The sequence below is a fragment of the Oncorhynchus mykiss genome, chromosome 25 (genome assembly GCF_057628025.1).
Source record: "Oncorhynchus mykiss isolate SJ-2025 chromosome 25, ASM5762802v1, whole genome shotgun sequence".
NCBI lineage: Eukaryota > Metazoa > Chordata > Actinopteri > Salmoniformes > Salmonidae > Oncorhynchus > Oncorhynchus mykiss.
The window spans coordinates 11,097,501-11,115,000 of NC_143046.1; the positions used below are offsets into that span (position 1 = coordinate 11,097,501).

Genomic DNA, 17,500 nt, shown 5'->3' on the forward strand with positions numbered 1-17,500 from the left:
CGAGCGAACCTAATGCTATTTACTGTGCATCTCTGTTGAGGCAACAACAATAAACAACACAGTGAGAGGGAGCTGGATCTCTGCTGCATAACAGCAGTGTGGCTAATGCCTGTGTGTGTGTGTGTGTGTGTGTGTGTGTGTGTGTGTGTGTGTGTGTGTGTGTGTGTGTGTGTGTGTGTGTGTGTGTGTGTGTGTGTGTGTGTGTGTGCGTGTGTGTGTGTGAGACAGAGCCGCCCTTCAATAGCTTAACATGATTCAGAGGATGGCTCTTTGTTCATGGTGAATATGTCTTCATTGAAGTGGAACGGACCTGCAACTTAACTACGCTCCTCAGAGAGATGGAGACCTAGCTAGCAGACAATAACTACACAGAGAGATGGAGACCTAGCTAGCAGACAATAATTACACAGAGAGATGGAGACCTAGCTAGCAGACAATAACTACACAGAGAGATGGAGACCTAGCTAGCAGACAAAAACTACACAGAGAGATGGAGACCTAGCTAGCAGACAATAACTACACAGAGAGATGGAGACCTAGCTAGCAGACAAAAACTACACAGAGAGATGGAGACCTAGCTAGCAGACAATAACTACACAGAGAGATGGAGACCTAGCTAGCAGACAATAACTACACAGAGAGATGGAGACCTAGCTAGCAGACAATAACTACACAGATAGATGGAGACCTAGCTAGCAGACAATAACTACACAGAGAGATGGAGACCTAGCTAGCAGACAATAACTACACAGAGAGATGGAGACCTAGCTAGCAGACAATAACTACTCAGAGAGATGAAGACCTAGCTAGCAGACAATAACTACACAGAGAGATGGAGACCTAGCTAGCAGACAATAACTACACAGAGAGATGGAGACCTAGCTAGCAGACAATAACTGCACAGAGAGATGGAGACCTAGCTAGCAGACAATAACTACACAGAGAGATGGAGACCTAGCTAGCAGACAATAACTACACAGAGTGATGGAGACCTAGCTAGCAGACAATAACTACACAGAGCAGAGAAGGCTAACTGATAGCGCCCCTAGCACAGCAATAGAGGACAGTGTTAGCAAACAGCACAGAGGAGCTAGCTCGCTATGCCAGCTGTGGAGAGGACAGTGTTAGCAAACAGCACAGAGGAGCTAGCTCGCTATGCTAGCGGTGGAGAGGACAGTGTTAGCAAACATCACAGAGGAGCTAGCTCGCTATGCCAGCTGTGGAGAGGACAGTGTTAGCAAACAGCACAGAGGAGCTAGCTCGCTATGCTAGCGGTGGAGAGGACAGTGTTAGCAAACAGCACAGAGGAGCTAGCTCGCTATGCTAGCTGTGGAGAGGACTGTGTTAGCAAACAGCACAGAGGAGCTAGCTCGCTATGCCAGCTGTGGAGAGGACAGTGTTAGCAAACAGCACAGAGGAGCTAGCTCGCTATGCTAGCGGTGGAGAGGACAGTGTTAGCAAACAGCACAGAGGAGCTAGCTCGCTATGCTAGCTGTGGAGAGGACTGTGTTAGCAAACAGCACAGAGGAGCTAGCTCGCTATGCTAGCTGTGGAGAGGACAGTGTTAGCTCAACTCAATCTCTACCAATGTGTAGCACCCACATCTAATAATAAAGAGCATATAGTGTACGTTTGGGTTTGACCCAGTTTTCACACATGGACATTTTTGTAATGGTTGCTTATTCTTTTTTGGTTCTGAAGAGATGCTGTCTGTCTCCCCTCCATCTGTAAGTCAACTCAGCTCTCTGTCTGCCAGCTCTCTGTCTCCCTCCATCAGTCAGTCAACTCCGCCCTCTGGCTGTTGTTAGTCTGTCTCCATAGGCAGTATATCTGTCTATCTGTTTGTCTGTCTTTTCAGTCCATTAATCTGTCTACAGTCTGTCTGTCATCCGTTCATTTCTCCCTCTAGCTAAACCATATCTCCCCCATTCCCTCTCTTGGGCCTCAGCCAGGCTATCTCAACAGGGCTTGATATTTCCATTCACTCCTTTAGGCCTCAGCCAGGCTATCTCAACAGGGCTTGATATTTCCATTCACTCCTTTAGGCCTCAGCCAGGCTATCTCAACAGGGCTTGATATTTCCATTCACTCCTTTAGGCCTCAGCCAGGTTATCTCAACAGGGCTTGATATATCCATTCACTCTCTTAGGCCTCAGACAGGCAATTTTAACAGGGCTTGCTTGCTATATCCTCTCACTCCTTTAGGCCTCAGCCAGGTTATCTCAACAGGGCTTGATATATCCATTCACTCTCTTAGGCCTCAGCCAGGCAATTTCAACAGGGCTTGCTTGCTATATCCTCTCACTCCTTTAGGCCTCAGCCAGGTTATCTCAACAGGGCTTGCTAAATCTATTCACTCCTTTAGGCCTCAGCCAGGCTTTCTCACTAGGGCTTGATATTTCCATTCACTCCTTTAGGCCTCAGCCAGGCTATCTCAACAGGGCTTGATATTTCCATTCACACCTTTAGGCCTCAGCCAGGCTTTCTCACTAGGGCTTGATATTTCCATTCACTCCTTTAGGCCTCAGCCAGGCTATCTCAGCAGGGCTTGATATATCCATTCACTCCTTTAGGAATGGCGTTGGTGTTGATTCTCTGAGGAGAGACATGGCAAGTAAAGGGGATGTATTGTGTCTGGTGTTGAGGAAGACAGAGTGACTCTCTCTCTCTCTTTCAATTCAATTCAATTCAATTCAAGGGCTTTATTGGCATGGGAAACATGTGTTAAAATTGCCAAAGCAAGTGAGGTAGACAACATACAAAGTGAAAATATAAAGTGAAAAACAACAAAAATTAACAGTAAACATTACACATACAGAGGTTTCAAAACAGTAAAGACATTACAAATGTCATATTATCTATATATATACAGTGTTTTAACAATGTACAAATGGTTAAAGGACACAAGATAAAATAAATAAGCATAAATATGGGTTGTATTTACAATGGTGTGTGTTCTTCACTGGTTGCCCTTTTCTCGTGGCAACAGGTCACAAATCTTGCTGCTGTGATGGCACACTGTGGAATTTCACCCAGTAGATATGGGAGTTTTTCAAATTTGGATTTGTTTTCGAATTCTTTGTGGATCTGTGTAATCTGAGGGAAATATGTCTCTCTAATATGGTCATACATTGGGCAGGAGGTTAGGAAGTGCAGCTCAGTTTCCACCTCATTTTGTGGGCAGTGAGCACATAGCCTGTCTTCTCTTGAGAGCCATGTCTGCCTACGGCGGTCTTTCTCAATAGCAAGGCTATGCTCACGGAGTCTGTACATAGTCAAAGCTTTCCTTAATTTTGGGTCAGTCACAGTGGTCAGGTATTCTGCCGCTGTGTACTCTCTGTGTAGGGCCTAATAGCATTCTAGTTTGCTCTGTTGTTTTGTTAATTCTTTCCAATGTGTCAAGTAATTATCTTTTTGTTTTCTCATGATTTGGTTGGGTCTAATTGTGCTGTTGTCCTGGGGCTCTGTAGGGTGTGTTTGTGTTTGTGAACAGAGCCCCAGGACCAGCTTGCTTAGGGGACTCTTCTCCAGGTTCATCTCTCTGTAGGTGATGGCTTTGTTATGGAAGGTTTGTGAATCACTTCCTTTTAGGTGGTTGTAGAATTTAACGGCTCTTTTCTGTATTTTGATAATTAGTGGGTATCGGCCTAATTCTGCTCTGCATGCATTATTTGGTGTTCTACATTGTACACGGAGGATATTTTTGCAGAATTCTGCGTGCAGAGTCTCAATTTGGTGTTTGTCCCATTTTGTGAAGTCTTGGTTGGTGAGCGGACCCCAGACCTCACAACCATAAAGGGCAATGGGCTCTATGACTGATTCAAGTATTTTTAGCCAAATCCTAATTGGTATGTTGAAATTTATGTTTCTTTTGATGGCATAGAATGCCCTTCTTGCCTTGTCTCTCAGATCGTTCACAGCTTTGTGGAAGTTACCTGTGGCGCTGATGTTTAGGCCAAGGTATGTATAGTTTTTTTGTGTGCTCTAGGGCAACAGTGTCTAGATTGAATTTGTATTTGTGGTCCTGGTGACTGGACCTTTTTTGGAACACCATTATTTTGGTCTTACTGAGATTTACTGTCAGGGCCCAGGTCTGACAGAATCTGTGCAGAAGATCTAGGTGCTGCTGTAGGCCCTCCTTGGTTGGTGACAGAAGCACCAGATCATCGGCAAACAGCAGACATTTGACTTCGGATTCTAGCAGGGGGAGGCCGGGTGCTGCAGACTTTTCTAGTGCCCGCGCCAATTCGTTGATATATATGTTGAAGAGGGTGGGGCTTAAGCTGCATCCCTGTCTAACCCCACGACCCTGTGTGAAGAAATGTGTGTGTTTTTTGCCAATTTTAACCGCACACTTGTTGTTTGTGTACATGGATTTTATAATGTCGTATGTTTTACCCCCAACACCACTTTCCATCAGTTTGTATAGCAGACCCTCATGCCAGATTGAGTCGAAGGCTTTTTTGAAATCAACAAAGCATGAGAAGACTTTGCCTTTGTTTTGGTTTGTTTGGTTGTCAATTAGGGTGTGCAGGGTAAATACATGGTCTGTTGTACGGTAATTTGGTAAAAAGCCAATTTGACATTTGCTCAGTACATTGTTTTCATTGAGGAAATGTACGAGTCTGCTGTTAATAATAATGCAGAGGATTTTCCCAAGGTTACTGTTGACACATATTCCACGGTAGTTATTGGGGTCAAATTTGTCTCCACTTTTGTGGATTGGGGTGATCAGTCCTTGGTTCCAAATATTTGGGAAGATGCCAGAGCTAAGTATGATGTTAAAGAGTTTTAGTATAGCCAATTGGAATTTGTTGTCTGTATATTTGATCATTTCATTGAGGATACCATCAACACCACAGGCCTTTTTGGGTTGGAGGGTTTTTATTTTGTCCTGTAACTCATTCAATGTAATTGGATAATCCAGTGGGTTCTGGTAGTCTTTAATAGATGATTCTAAGATCTGTATTTGATCATGTATATGTTTCTCTCTCTCTGTGTCTCTCTCTCTCTCTCTCTCTCTCTCTCTCTCTCTCTCTCTCTCTCTCTCTCTCTCTCTCTCTCTCTCTCTCTCTCTCTCTCTCTCTCTTTTGAGTGTTACTGACTTGGATTTCCAGATTCTGAAGGTCTAATCAGGGATTAGGGAGCACACACACACACACACACACACACACACACACACACACACACACACACACACACACACACACACAAACACAGCCACCCTCTCCATCTCCCCAGCTCCTGGGCCAGAGATCTGAGCTCCACCTGTGTTGGGATTAACATTAACTTCACCACCCAGCCCTCACTGCATCCCTTCTCCAACACAGCTAGCAGTCTGACACACACACACACTCACACACACACACTCACACACACACACACACACACACACACACACACACACACACCACACACACACACACACACACACACACACACAAACACACACACACACAAACACACACACACACAAACACACACACACACACACACACACACACACACACACACACACATACACACACACACACACACACACACAAGGCCTCCCCTCCCTGCCCCAACACTATCCCATTCTCTCTTATGTATTAAGGAAAGGGAATTATGCCTCTTGAAGCCCAGAGATATTTGGAACGGTACTGTTTAGCCCCTTTCCAAGATTAGGACCATAGCTGTAATGGCTGATCTGTCACTAAGGAAGAAAGGCTGCTGTTTCTGCTTTCCTTTATAGCCTTCAATGGCGTACAACATGCTAATGTTGCAGTTTCCACTGAAGAATGGGATGTAACCTGTATGAGGGGAGACTAGTGGTGAACTGTGGAATACACACATGTAACATGAGACTAACCCGCCTGGGTTTTGAACCTACTTCTAAGACGATTTCTTAACACATTGGGTTAAAAGGCTAGCCTTTAGCTCAGTGGACTAACAACTGTCTCAGGGTCTTAGTGTGAATGACAGAATGACAGACTGGGAGGAGGGTCTGCGTTATAGACTGGGAGGAGGGTCTGTGTTATAGACTGAGAGGAGGGTCTGTGTTATAGACTGAGAGGAGGGTCTGGGTTATAGACTGAGAGGAGGGTGTGGGTTACAGACTGAGAGGAGGGTCTGGGTTATAGACTGGGAGGAGGGTCTGCGTTATAGACTGAGAGGAGGGTCTGGGTTATAGACTGAGAGGAGGGTGTGGGTTACAGACTGAGAGGAGGGTCTAGTTTATAGACTGAGAGGAGGGTGTGGGTTATAGACTGGGAGGAGGGTCTGGGTTATAGACTGAGAGGAGGATCTGGGTTATAGACTGAGAGGAGGGTCTGAGTTATAGACTGGGAGGAGGGTCTGGGTTAAAGACTGGGAGGAGGGTCTGGGTTATAGACTGGGAGGAGGGTCTGGGTTATAGACTGATAGGAGGGTATAGGTTATAGACTGAGAGGAGGGTCTGGGTTATAGACTGCGAGGAGGGTCTGGGTTATAGACTGGGAGGAGGGTCTGGGTTATAGACTGAGGGGAGGGTCTGGGTTATAGACTGGGAGGAGAGTCTGGGTTATAGACTGGGAGGAGAGTCTGGGTTATAGATTGGGAGGAGGGTCTGGGTTAAAGACTGGGAGGAGGGTCTGGGTTAGAGACTGGGAGGAGGGTCTGGGTTATAGACTGAGATGAGGGTCTGGGTTATAGACTGAGAGGAGGGTCTGGGTTATAGACTGAGAGGAGGGTCGGGGTTATAGACTGAGAGGAGGGTCTGGGTTATAGACTGGGAGGAGGGTCTGGGTTATAGACTGAGAGGAGGGTCTGGGTTATAGACTTTTCACTCTCTCTCACTACTTTCACCATCTCTCTCTCTCTCTCTCTCTCTCTCTCTCTCTCTCACACTACTTTCACCCTCTCTCTCTCTCTCTCTCTCTCTCTCTCTCTCTCTCTCACTACTTTCACCCTCTCTCTCTCTCTCTCTCTCTCTCTCTCTCGCTCTCTCTCACCTATCTCTCTGTTTATATCCTGCCATTTTATTTTTCTCTCGATATATTCCTCCCTCCATCCCACTCTGTCTCTCTCCTGCTGCCCTCTCCCATCCAGGGGCCTGGCTTCACAGAGAACATCAAAGGCTGTTTCTGTTGCGTTAGCTACACCCTCTTTAATGCATAAACACACCGTCTGGGACTCTGGGGTGGAGGATAGCACCTTGGTGACCCTCTTTCAAAGGTCATTCAAACCATCAGGTTTCCAGTTGAAATGTCAAGATCGGGGGAATCGGTGTGCAGAGACAGCCATGAACACACACACATCGAAACACAGATGGACATACATGCACACTATGCTGAATTCCTTGCAGATTCATCCCTTACAGATTCATCTCATAGTCACTTTAGAAATGAAAATACATTTTAAGATGGACAGATAATGGACAGATAATGGACAGATAATGGACAGATAATGGACAGATAATGGATAGATAATGGACAGATAATGGACAGATAATGGACAGATAATGCCTAAATGCATCCATCTGTTATGCATAATATAAATGACTGCATCAGTATGTTTAAAAGCTAATCTTAGAGAGGGCTGTTTAACAGAGATGTTGAAAAACCTCTGAAGCAGCAAGGTGCTCCTCCTCTCCTCCCCCTCCATCTCTCCTCTCTCCTCCCCCCTCCATCTCTCCTCTATCTCTCCTCTCTCCTCCCCCTCCATCTCTCCTCTATCTCTACTCTCTCCTCCCCCCTCCATCTCTCCTCTCTCCTCCCCCCTCCATCTCTCCTCTCTCCTCCCCCCTCCATCTCTCCTCTCTCCTCCCCCCTCCATCTCTCCTCCATCTCTCCTCTCTCCTCCCCCCTCCATCTCTCCTCCATCTCTCCTCTCTCCCCCCCCTCCATCTCTCCTCCATCTCTCCTCTCTCCCCCCCTCCATCTATCCTCCATCTCTCCTCTCTCCTCCCCCCTCCATCTCTCCTCTATCTCTCCTCTCTCCTCCCCCCTCCATCTCTCCTCTATCTCTCCTCTCTCCTCCACCTTCCATCTCTCCTCTATCTCTCCTCTCTCCTCCCCCTCCATCTCTCCTCTATCTCTCCTCTCTCCTCTCCCCTCCATCTCTCCTCTATCTCTCCTCTCTCCTCTCCCCTCCATCTCTCCTCTCTCTCTCTCTCCTCCATCTCCCTCTCTCCTTCTCCTCCCCCCTCCATCTCTCCTCCCCCTCCATCTCTCCTCTCTCCTCTCCCCTCCATCTCTCCTCTATCTCTCCTCTCTCCTCTCCCTCCATCTCTCCTCTATCTCTCCTCTCTCCTCCCCCCTCCATCTCTCCTCTATCTCTCCTCTCTCCTCCCCCCTCCATCTCTCCTCTATCTCTCCTCTCTCCTCTCCCCTCCATCTCTCCTCTATCTCTCCTCTCTCCTCCCCCCTCCATCTCTCCTCTATCTCTCCTCTCTCCTCCCCCTCCATCTCTCCTCTCTCCTCTCCCCTCCATCTCCTCTATCTCTCCTCTCTCCTCTCTCCTCCATCTCTCCTCTATCTCTTCTCTCTCCTCCCCCCTCCATCTCTCCTCTCTCCTCTCCCCTCCATCTCTCCTCTCTCCTCCCCCCTCCATCTCTCCTCTCTCCTCTCCCTTCCATCTCTCCTCTATCTCTCCTCTCTCCTCTCCCTTCCATCTCTCCTCTATCTCTCCTCTCTCCTCTCCCCTCCATCTCTCCTCCCCCCCTCCATCTCTCCTCTATCTCTCCTCTCTCCTCCCCCCTCCATCTCTCCTCTATCTCTCCTCTCTCCTCCCCCCTCCATCTCTCCTCTATCTCTCCTCTCTCCTCCCCCCTCCATCTCTCCTCTATCTCTCCTCTCTCCTCCCCCTCCATCTCTCCTCTCTCCTCCCCCCTCCATCTCTCCTCTATCTCTCCTCTCTCCTCTCCCCTCCATCTCTCCTCTCTCCGCCCCCCTCCATCTCTCCTCTATCTCTCCTCTCTCCTCTCCCCTCCATCTCTCCTCTATCTCTCCTCTCTCCTCCCCCCTCCATCTACCTCCCCCCTCCCATCTCTCCTCTATCTCTCCTCTCTCCTCTCCCCTCCATCTCTCCTCTATCTCTCCTCTCTCCCCCCTCCATCTCTCCTCTCTCCCTCCCCCTCCATCTCTCCTCTCTCCTCCCCCTCCATCTCTCCTCTCTCCTCCCCCTCCATCTCTCCTCTCTCCTCCCCCTCCATCTCTCCTCTTATCTCTCCTCTCTCCTCTCCCCTCCATCTCTCCTCTATCTCTCCTCTCTCCTCCCCCTCCATCTCTCCTCTATCTCTCCTCTCTCCTCTCCCCTCCATCTCTCCTCTATCTCTCCTCTCTCCTCCCCTCCATCTCTCCTCTATCTCTCCTCTCTCCTCTCCCCTCCATCTCTCCTCTATCTCTCCTCTCTCCTCTCTCCTCCCCCTCCATCTCTCCTCTCTCCTCCCCCCTCCATCTCTCCTCTATCTCTCCTCTCTCCTCCCCCCTCCATCTCTCCTCTATCTCTCCTCTCTCCTCCCCCTCCATCTCTCCTCTATCTCTCCTCTCTCCTCCCCCCTCCATCTCTCCTCTATCTCTCCTCTCTCCTCTCCCCTCCATCTCTCCCTCTATCTCTCCTCTCTCCTCCCCTCTCCATCTCTTCTCTCATCCCCCTCCATCTCTCCTCTATCTCTCCTCTCTCCTCCCCCTCCATCTCTCCTCTATCTCTCCTCTCTCCTCCCCCCTCCATCTCTCCTCTATCTCTCCTCTCTTCCTCCCCCTCCATCTCTCCTCTCTCCTCTCCCTCATCTCCTCTATCTCTCCTCTCTCCTCTCTCCTCCATCTCTCCTCTATCTCTTCTCTCTCCTCCCCCCTCCATCTCTCCTCTCTCCTCTCCCCTCCATACTCTCCCTCTCTCCTCCCCCTCCATCTCTCCTCTCCTCTCCCTTCCATCTCTCCTCTATCTCTCCTCTCTCCTCTCCTTCCATCTCTCCTCTATCTCTCCTCTCTCCTCTCCCCTCATCTCTCCTCCCCCCTCCATCTCTCCTCTCTATCTCTCCTCTCTCCTCCCCCTCCATCTCTCCTCTATCTCTCCTCTCTCCCTCCCCCTCCATCTCTCCTCTATCCTCTCCTCTCTCCTCCCCCTCCATCTCTCCTCTATCTCTCCTCTCTCCTCCCCCTCCATCTCTCCTCTCTCCTCCCCCCTCCATCTCTCCCTCTATCTCTCCTCTCTCCTCTCCCCTCCATCTACCTCTCTCCTCGCCCCCCTCCATCTCTCCTCTATCTCTCCTCTCTCCTCTCCCCTCCATCTCTCCTCTATCTCTCCTCTCTCCTCCCCCTCCATCTCTCCTCTCTCCTCCCCCTCCATCTCTCCTCTATCTCTCCTCTCTCCTCTCCCCTCCATCTCTCCTCTATCTCTCCTCTCTCCCCCCTCCATCTCTCCTCTCTCCTCCCCCTCCATCTCTCCTCTCTCCTCCCCCCTCCATCTCTCCTCTCTCCTCCCCCCTCCATCTCTCCTCTCTCCTCCCCCTCCCATCTCTCCTCTATCTCTCCTCTATCTCTCCTCTCCCCTCCATCTCTCCTCTATCTCTCTCCTCTCTCCTCCCCCTCCATCTCTCCTCTATCTCTCCTCTCTCCTCTCTCCCCTCCATCTCTCCTCTATCTCTCCTCTCTCCTCCCCTCCATCTCTCCTCTATCTCTCCTCTCTCCTCTCCCCTCCCATCTCTCCTCTATCTCTCCTCTCTCCTCTCTCCTCCCCCTCCATCTCTCCTCTCTCCTCCCCCTCCATCTCTCCTCTATCTCTCCTCTCTCCTCCCCCTCCATCTCTCCTCTATCTCTCCTCTCTCCTCCCCCTCCCTCCATCTCTCCTCTATCTCTCCTCTCTCCTCCCCCTCCATCTCTCCTCTATCTCTCCTCTCTCTCCTCTCCCCTCCATCTCTCCTCTATCTCTCCTCTCTCCTCCCCTCTCCCATCTCTTCTCTCATCCCCCCTCCATCTCTCCTCTATCTCTCCTCTCTCCTCCCCCCTCCATACTCTCCTCTCTCCTCCCCCTCCCATCTCTCCTCTATCTCTCCTCTCTCCTCCCCCCTCCATCTCTCCTCTATCTCTCCTCTCTCCTCCCCCTCCATCTCTCCTCTATCTCTCCTCTCTCCTCTCCCCTCCCCATCTCTCCTCTCTATCTCTCCTCTCTCCTCCCCCTCCATCTCTCCCTCTCTCTCCTCCCCCTCCATCTCTCCTCTATCTCTCCTCTCTCCTCCCCCCTCCATCTCTCCTCTCTCCTCCCCCTCCATCTCTCCTCTATCTCTCCTCTCTCCTCCCCCCTCCATCTCTCCTCTATCTCTCCTCTCTCTCCTCCCCCTCCATCTCTCCTCTATCTCTCCTCTCTCCTCTCCCCTCCATCTCTCCTCTATCTCTCCCTCTCTCCTCCCCCCTCCGTCTCTTTCTCTCTCCTCCCCCTCCATCTCTCCTCTATCTCTCCTCTCCTCCCCCCTCCATCTCTCCTCTCTCCTCCCCCCTCCATCTCTCCTCTATCTCTCCTCTCTCCTCCCCCCTCCATCTCTCCTCTCTCCTCCCCCCTCATCTCTCCTCTATCTCTCCTCTCTCCTCCCCCCTCCATCTCTCCTCTCTCCTCCCCCTCCATCTCTCCTTCCCCCTCCATCTCTCCTCCCTTATCTCTCCTCTCTCCTCCCCTCCATCTCTTCTCTCTCCTCCCCCTCCATCTCTCCTCTATCTCTCCTCTTTCCTCCCCCCTCCATCTCTCCTCTCTCCTCCCCCCTCCATCTCTCCCTCTCTCCTCCCCCTCCATCTCTCCTCTATCTCTCCTCTCTCTCCTCTCTCCTCCCCCTCCATCTCTCCTCTCTCCTCCCCCTCCATCTCTCCTCTCTCCTCCCCCCTCCCATCTCTCCTCTCTCCTCCCCCTCCATCTCTCCTCTATCTCTCCTCTCTCCTCTCCCCTCCATCTCTCCTCCATCTCTCCTCTCTCTCCTCCCCCCTCCATCTCTCCTCTATCTCTCCTCTCTCCTCCCCCCTCCATCTCTCCTCTATCTCTCCTCTCTCCTCCCCCCTCCATCTCTCCTCTATCTCTACTCTCTCCTCCCCCTCCATCTCTCCTCTATCTCTCCTCTCTCCTCCCCCCTCCATCTCTCCTCTCTCCTCCCCCCTCCTCCCCTCCATCTCTCCTCTCTCCTCCCCCCCCCCATCTTCCTCTATCTCTACTCTCTCCTCCCCCTCCCACTCTCCTCTATCTCTTCTCTCCTCCCCCCTCCATCTCTCTCTATCTCTACTCTCTCCTCCCCCCTCCATCTCCTCCCTCCCTCCTCCCCCCTCCATCTCTCCTCTCTCCTCCTACTCCCTCTCTCCCTCCATCTCTTCTCTTCTCCTCCCCCCTCCATCTCTCCTCTATCTCTACTCTCTCTCCCTCCCCCCTCCATCTCTCCTCTATCTCTCCTCTCTCCCTCCCCCCTCCATCTCTTCTCTCTCCTCCCCCCTCCATCTATCCTCTCCCTCCATCTCTAAACTCCCCTCCATCTCTAATCTCCCCTCCATCTCTAAACTCCCGTCCATCTCTCCTCTCCCCTCCATCTCTCCTCTCCCTTCCATCTCTCCTCTCCCCTCCATCTCTCCTCTCCCCTCCATCTCTAAACTCCCCTCCATCTCTCCTCTCCCTTCCATCTCTCCTCTCCCCTCCATCTCTCCTCTCCCTCCATCTCTCCTCTCCCCGCCATCTCTAAACTCCTCTCCATCTCTCCCCTCCATCTCTCCCCTCCATCTCTAAACTCCCATCCATCTCTAAACTCCCCTCCATCTCTCCTCTCCCCTCCATCTCTAAACTCCCGTCCATCTCTCCTCTCCCTTCCATCTCTCCTCTCCCTTCCATCTCTCCTCTCCCTTCCATCTCTCCTCCCCCTTCCATCTCTCCTCTCCCCTCCATCTCTAAACTCCCCTCCATCTCTCCTCTCCTCCCAGCTCCCATAGAACCAAGGTCTGCCCATGGCCATATAGAGAGAGAACCAAGGTCTGACTATGGCCATACAGAGAGAGAACCAAGGTCTGGCTATGGCCATACAGAGAGAGAACCAAGGTCAGACTATGGCCATACAGAGAGAGAACCAAGGTTAGACTCTATGGCCATACAGAGAGAGAACCAAGGTCAGACTATGGCCATACAGAGAGAGAACCAATGTTAGACTCTATGGCCATACAGTGAGAGAACCAAGGTCTGACTATAGCCATACAGAGAGAGAACCAAGGTCTGACTATGGCCATACAGAGAGAGAACAAAGGTCAGACTCTATGGCCATACAGAGAGAGAACCAAGGTCAGACTCTATGGCCATACAGAGAGAGAACCAAGGTCAGACTCTATGGCCATACAGAGAGAGAACCAAGGTCAGACTCTATGGCCATACAGAGAGAGAACCAAGGTCAGACTCTATGGCCATACAGAGAGAGAACCAAGGTCAGACTCTATGGCCATACAGAGAGAGAACCAAGGTCAGACTCTATTGCCATACAGAGATAGTCATTAGTTGAAGATGTGGTTGAGGATGGGGATGGAGTTTTCAGGTTTTCAATTCAAAGTAACAGAGTTGACATAGCAGGAGTATTGAAGTGTAAGTCAGTCTGACCCATAAAGACATGTACAGTAATATGTCCCAGTACACCAGGCCACTATCATGCCACGTCCCCAACTTCACTACTACAACGCTGATCCCCACTGACTGACACACTGAGGAATGTCCACAACCTACAACACTGATCCATACTGACTGATACACTGAGGAATGCACACAGCCTACAACACTGATCCCGACTGTCTGACACACTGAGGAATGTCCACAGCCTACAACACTGATCCATACTGACTGACACACTGAGGAATGCACACAGCCTACAACACTGATCCTGACTGACTGACACACTGAGGAATGTCCACAGCCTACAACACTGATCCATACTGACTGACACACTGAGGAATGCACACAGCCTACAACACTGATCCCCACTGACTGATACACTGAGGAATGTCCACAGCCTACAACACTGATCCATACTGACTGACACACTGAGGAATGCCCACAACCTACAACACTGATCCCCACTGACTGATACACTGAGGAATGTCCACAGCCTACAACACTGATCCATACTGACTGACACACTGAGGAATGCACACAGCCTACAACACTGATCCCCACTGACTGACACACTGAGGAATGTCCACAGCCTACAACACTGATCCATACTGACTGACACACTGAGGAATGTCCACACCCTACAACACTGATCCCCACTGACTGATACACTGAGGAATGTCCACAACCTACAACACTGATCCCCACTGACTGATACACTGAGGAATGCCCACAGCCTACAACACTGATCCCCACTGACTGACACACTGAGGAATGTCCACAGCCTACAACACTGATCCATACTGACTGACACACTGAGGAATGTCCACAGCCTACAACACTGATCCATACTGACTGACACACTGAGGAATGTCCACAGCCTACAACACTGATCCATACTGACTGATACACTGAGGAATGCCCACAACCTACAACACTGATCCCCACTGATTGATACACTGAGGAATGTCCACAGCCTACAACACTGATCCATACTGACTGACACACTGAGGAATGCACACAGCCTACAACACTGATCCCCACTGACTGATACACTGAGGAATGTCCACAGCCTACAACACTGATCCATACTGACTGACACACTGAGGAATGCCCACAACCTACAACACTGATCCATACTGACTGACACACTGAGGAATGCCCACAACCTACAACACTGATCCATACTGACTGACACACTGAGGAATGTCCACAGCCTACAACACTGATCCATACTGACTGACACACTGAGGAATGCCCACAACCTACAACACTGATCCCCACTGACTGACACACTGAGGAATGTCCACACCCTACAACACTGATCCCGCCTGACTGACACACTGAGGAATGTCCACAGCCTACAACACTGATCCCCACTGACTGACACACTGAGGAATGTCCACACCCTACAACACTGATCCCGCCTGACTGACACACTGAGGAATGCACACAGCCTATAACACTGATCCCGACTGACTGACACACTGAGGAATGCACACAGCCTACAACACTGATCCATACTGACTGACACACTGAGGAATGCACACAGCCTACAACACTGATCCCGACTGACTGATACACTGAGGAATGCCCACAGCCTACAACTCTGATCCCCACTGACTGATACACTGAGGAATGCCCACAGCCTACAACTCTGATCCCCACTGACTGACACACTGAGGAATGTCCACAGCCTACAACACTGATCCATACTGACTGACACACTGAGGAATGTCCACAGCCTACAACACTGATCCATACTGACTGATACACTGAGGAATGCCCACAACCTACAACACTGATCCCCACTGACTGATACACTGAGGAATGCCCACAGCCTACAACACTGATCCCCACTGACTGACACACTGAGGAATGCACACAGCCTACAACACTGATCCCGACTGTCTGACACACTGAGGAATGTCCACAGCCTACAACACTGATCCATACTGACTGACACACTGAGGAATGCACACAGCCTACAACACTGATCCCGACTGACTGACACACTGAGGAATGTCCACAGCCTACAACACTGATCCATACTGACTGATACACTGAGGAATGCCCACAACCTACAACACTGATCCCCACTGACTGATACACTGAGGAATGCCCACAGCCTACAACTCTGATCCCCACTGAGTGACACACTGAGGAATGTCCACACCCTACAACACTGATCCCGCCTGACTGACACACTGAGGAATGTCCACACCCTACAACACTGATCCCGCCTGACTGACACACTGAGGAATGCACACAGCCTACAACACTGATCCATACTGACTGACACACTGAGGAATGCACACAGCCTACAACACTGATCCCGCCTGACTGACACACTAAGGAATGCACACAGCCTATAACACTGATCCATACTGACTGACACACTAAGGAATGCACACAGCCTATAACACTGATCCCGCCTGACTGACACACTAAGGAATGCACACAGCCTATAACACTGATCCATACTGACTGACACACTGAGGAATGCACACAGCCTACAACACTGATCCCCACTGACTGATACACTGAGGAATGTCCACAGCCTACAACACTGATCCATACTGACTGACACACTGAGGAATGCCCACAACCTACAACACTGATCCCCACTGACTGATACACTGAGGAATGTCCACAGCCTACAACACTGATCCATACTGACTGACACACTGAGGAATGCACACAGCCTACAACACTGATCCCCACTGACTGACACACTGAGGAATGTCCACAGCCTACAACACTGATCCATACTGACTGACACACTGAGGAATGTCCACACCCTACAACACTGATCCCCACTGACTGATACACTGAGGAATGTCCACAACCTACAACACTGATCCCCACTGACTGATACACTGAGGAATGCCCACAGCCTACAACACTGATCCCCACTGACTGACACACTGAGGAATGTCCACAGCCTACAACACTGATCCATACTGACTGACACACTGAGGAATGTCCACAGCCTACAACACTGATCCATACTGACTGACACACTGAGGAATGTCCACAGCCTACAACACTGATCCATACTGACTGATACACTGAGGAATGCCCACAACCTACAACACTGATCCCCACTGATTGATACACTGAGGAATGTCCACAGCCTACAACACTGATCCATACTGACTGACACACTGAGGAATGCACACAGCCTACAACACTGATCCCCACTGACTGATACACTGAGGAATGTCCACAGCCTACAACACTGATCCATACTGACTGACACACTGAGGAATGCCCACAACCTACAACACTGATCCATACTGACTGACACACTGAGGAATGCCCACAACCTACAACACTGATCCATACTGACTGACACACTGAGGAATGTCCACAGCCTACAACACTGATCCATACTGACTGACACACTGAGGAATGCCCACAACCTACAACACTGATCCCCACTGACTGACACACTGAGGAATGTCCACACCCTACAACACTGATCCATACTGACTGACACACTGAGGAATGCACACAGCCTACAACACTGATCCCGACTGACTGACACACTGAGGAATGTCCACAGCCTACAACACTGATCCATACTGACTGATACACTGAGGAATGCCCACAACCTACAACACTGATCCCGACTGACTGACACACTGAGGAATGCACACAGCCTACAACACTGATCCATACTGACTGACACACTGAGGAATGCACACAGCCTACAACACTGATCCCGACTGACTGATACACTGAGGAATGCCCACAGCCTACAACTCTGATCCCCACTGACTGATACACTGAGGAATGCCCACAGCCTACAACTCTGATCCCCACTGACTGACACACTGAGGAATGTCCACAGCCTACAACACTGATCCATACTGACTGACACACTGAGGAATGTCCACAGCCTACAACACTGATCCATACTGAC

At 50.3% G+C, this 17,500-nt stretch overlaps 2 protein-coding genes across 3 annotated transcripts in view; both read left to right on the forward strand.

Annotated features, from left to right (window-relative positions):
- The window catches only part of nlgn3a (neuroligin 3a), a 419,030-nt gene that overhangs the window by 133,948 nt on the left and 267,582 nt on the right, over positions 1–17,500 (forward strand). The window lies entirely within an intron of this gene.
- The window catches only part of LOC110504367 (rho-related GTP-binding protein RhoG), a 666,992-nt gene continuing 652,181 nt past the window's right edge, over positions 2,690–17,500 (forward strand). The window contains exon 1 of the mRNA XM_090220122.1: positions 2,690–2,747. The gene's annotated coding sequence lies outside the window, so the exon portion shown is untranslated. The remainder of the gene's footprint in view (positions 2,748–17,500) is intronic.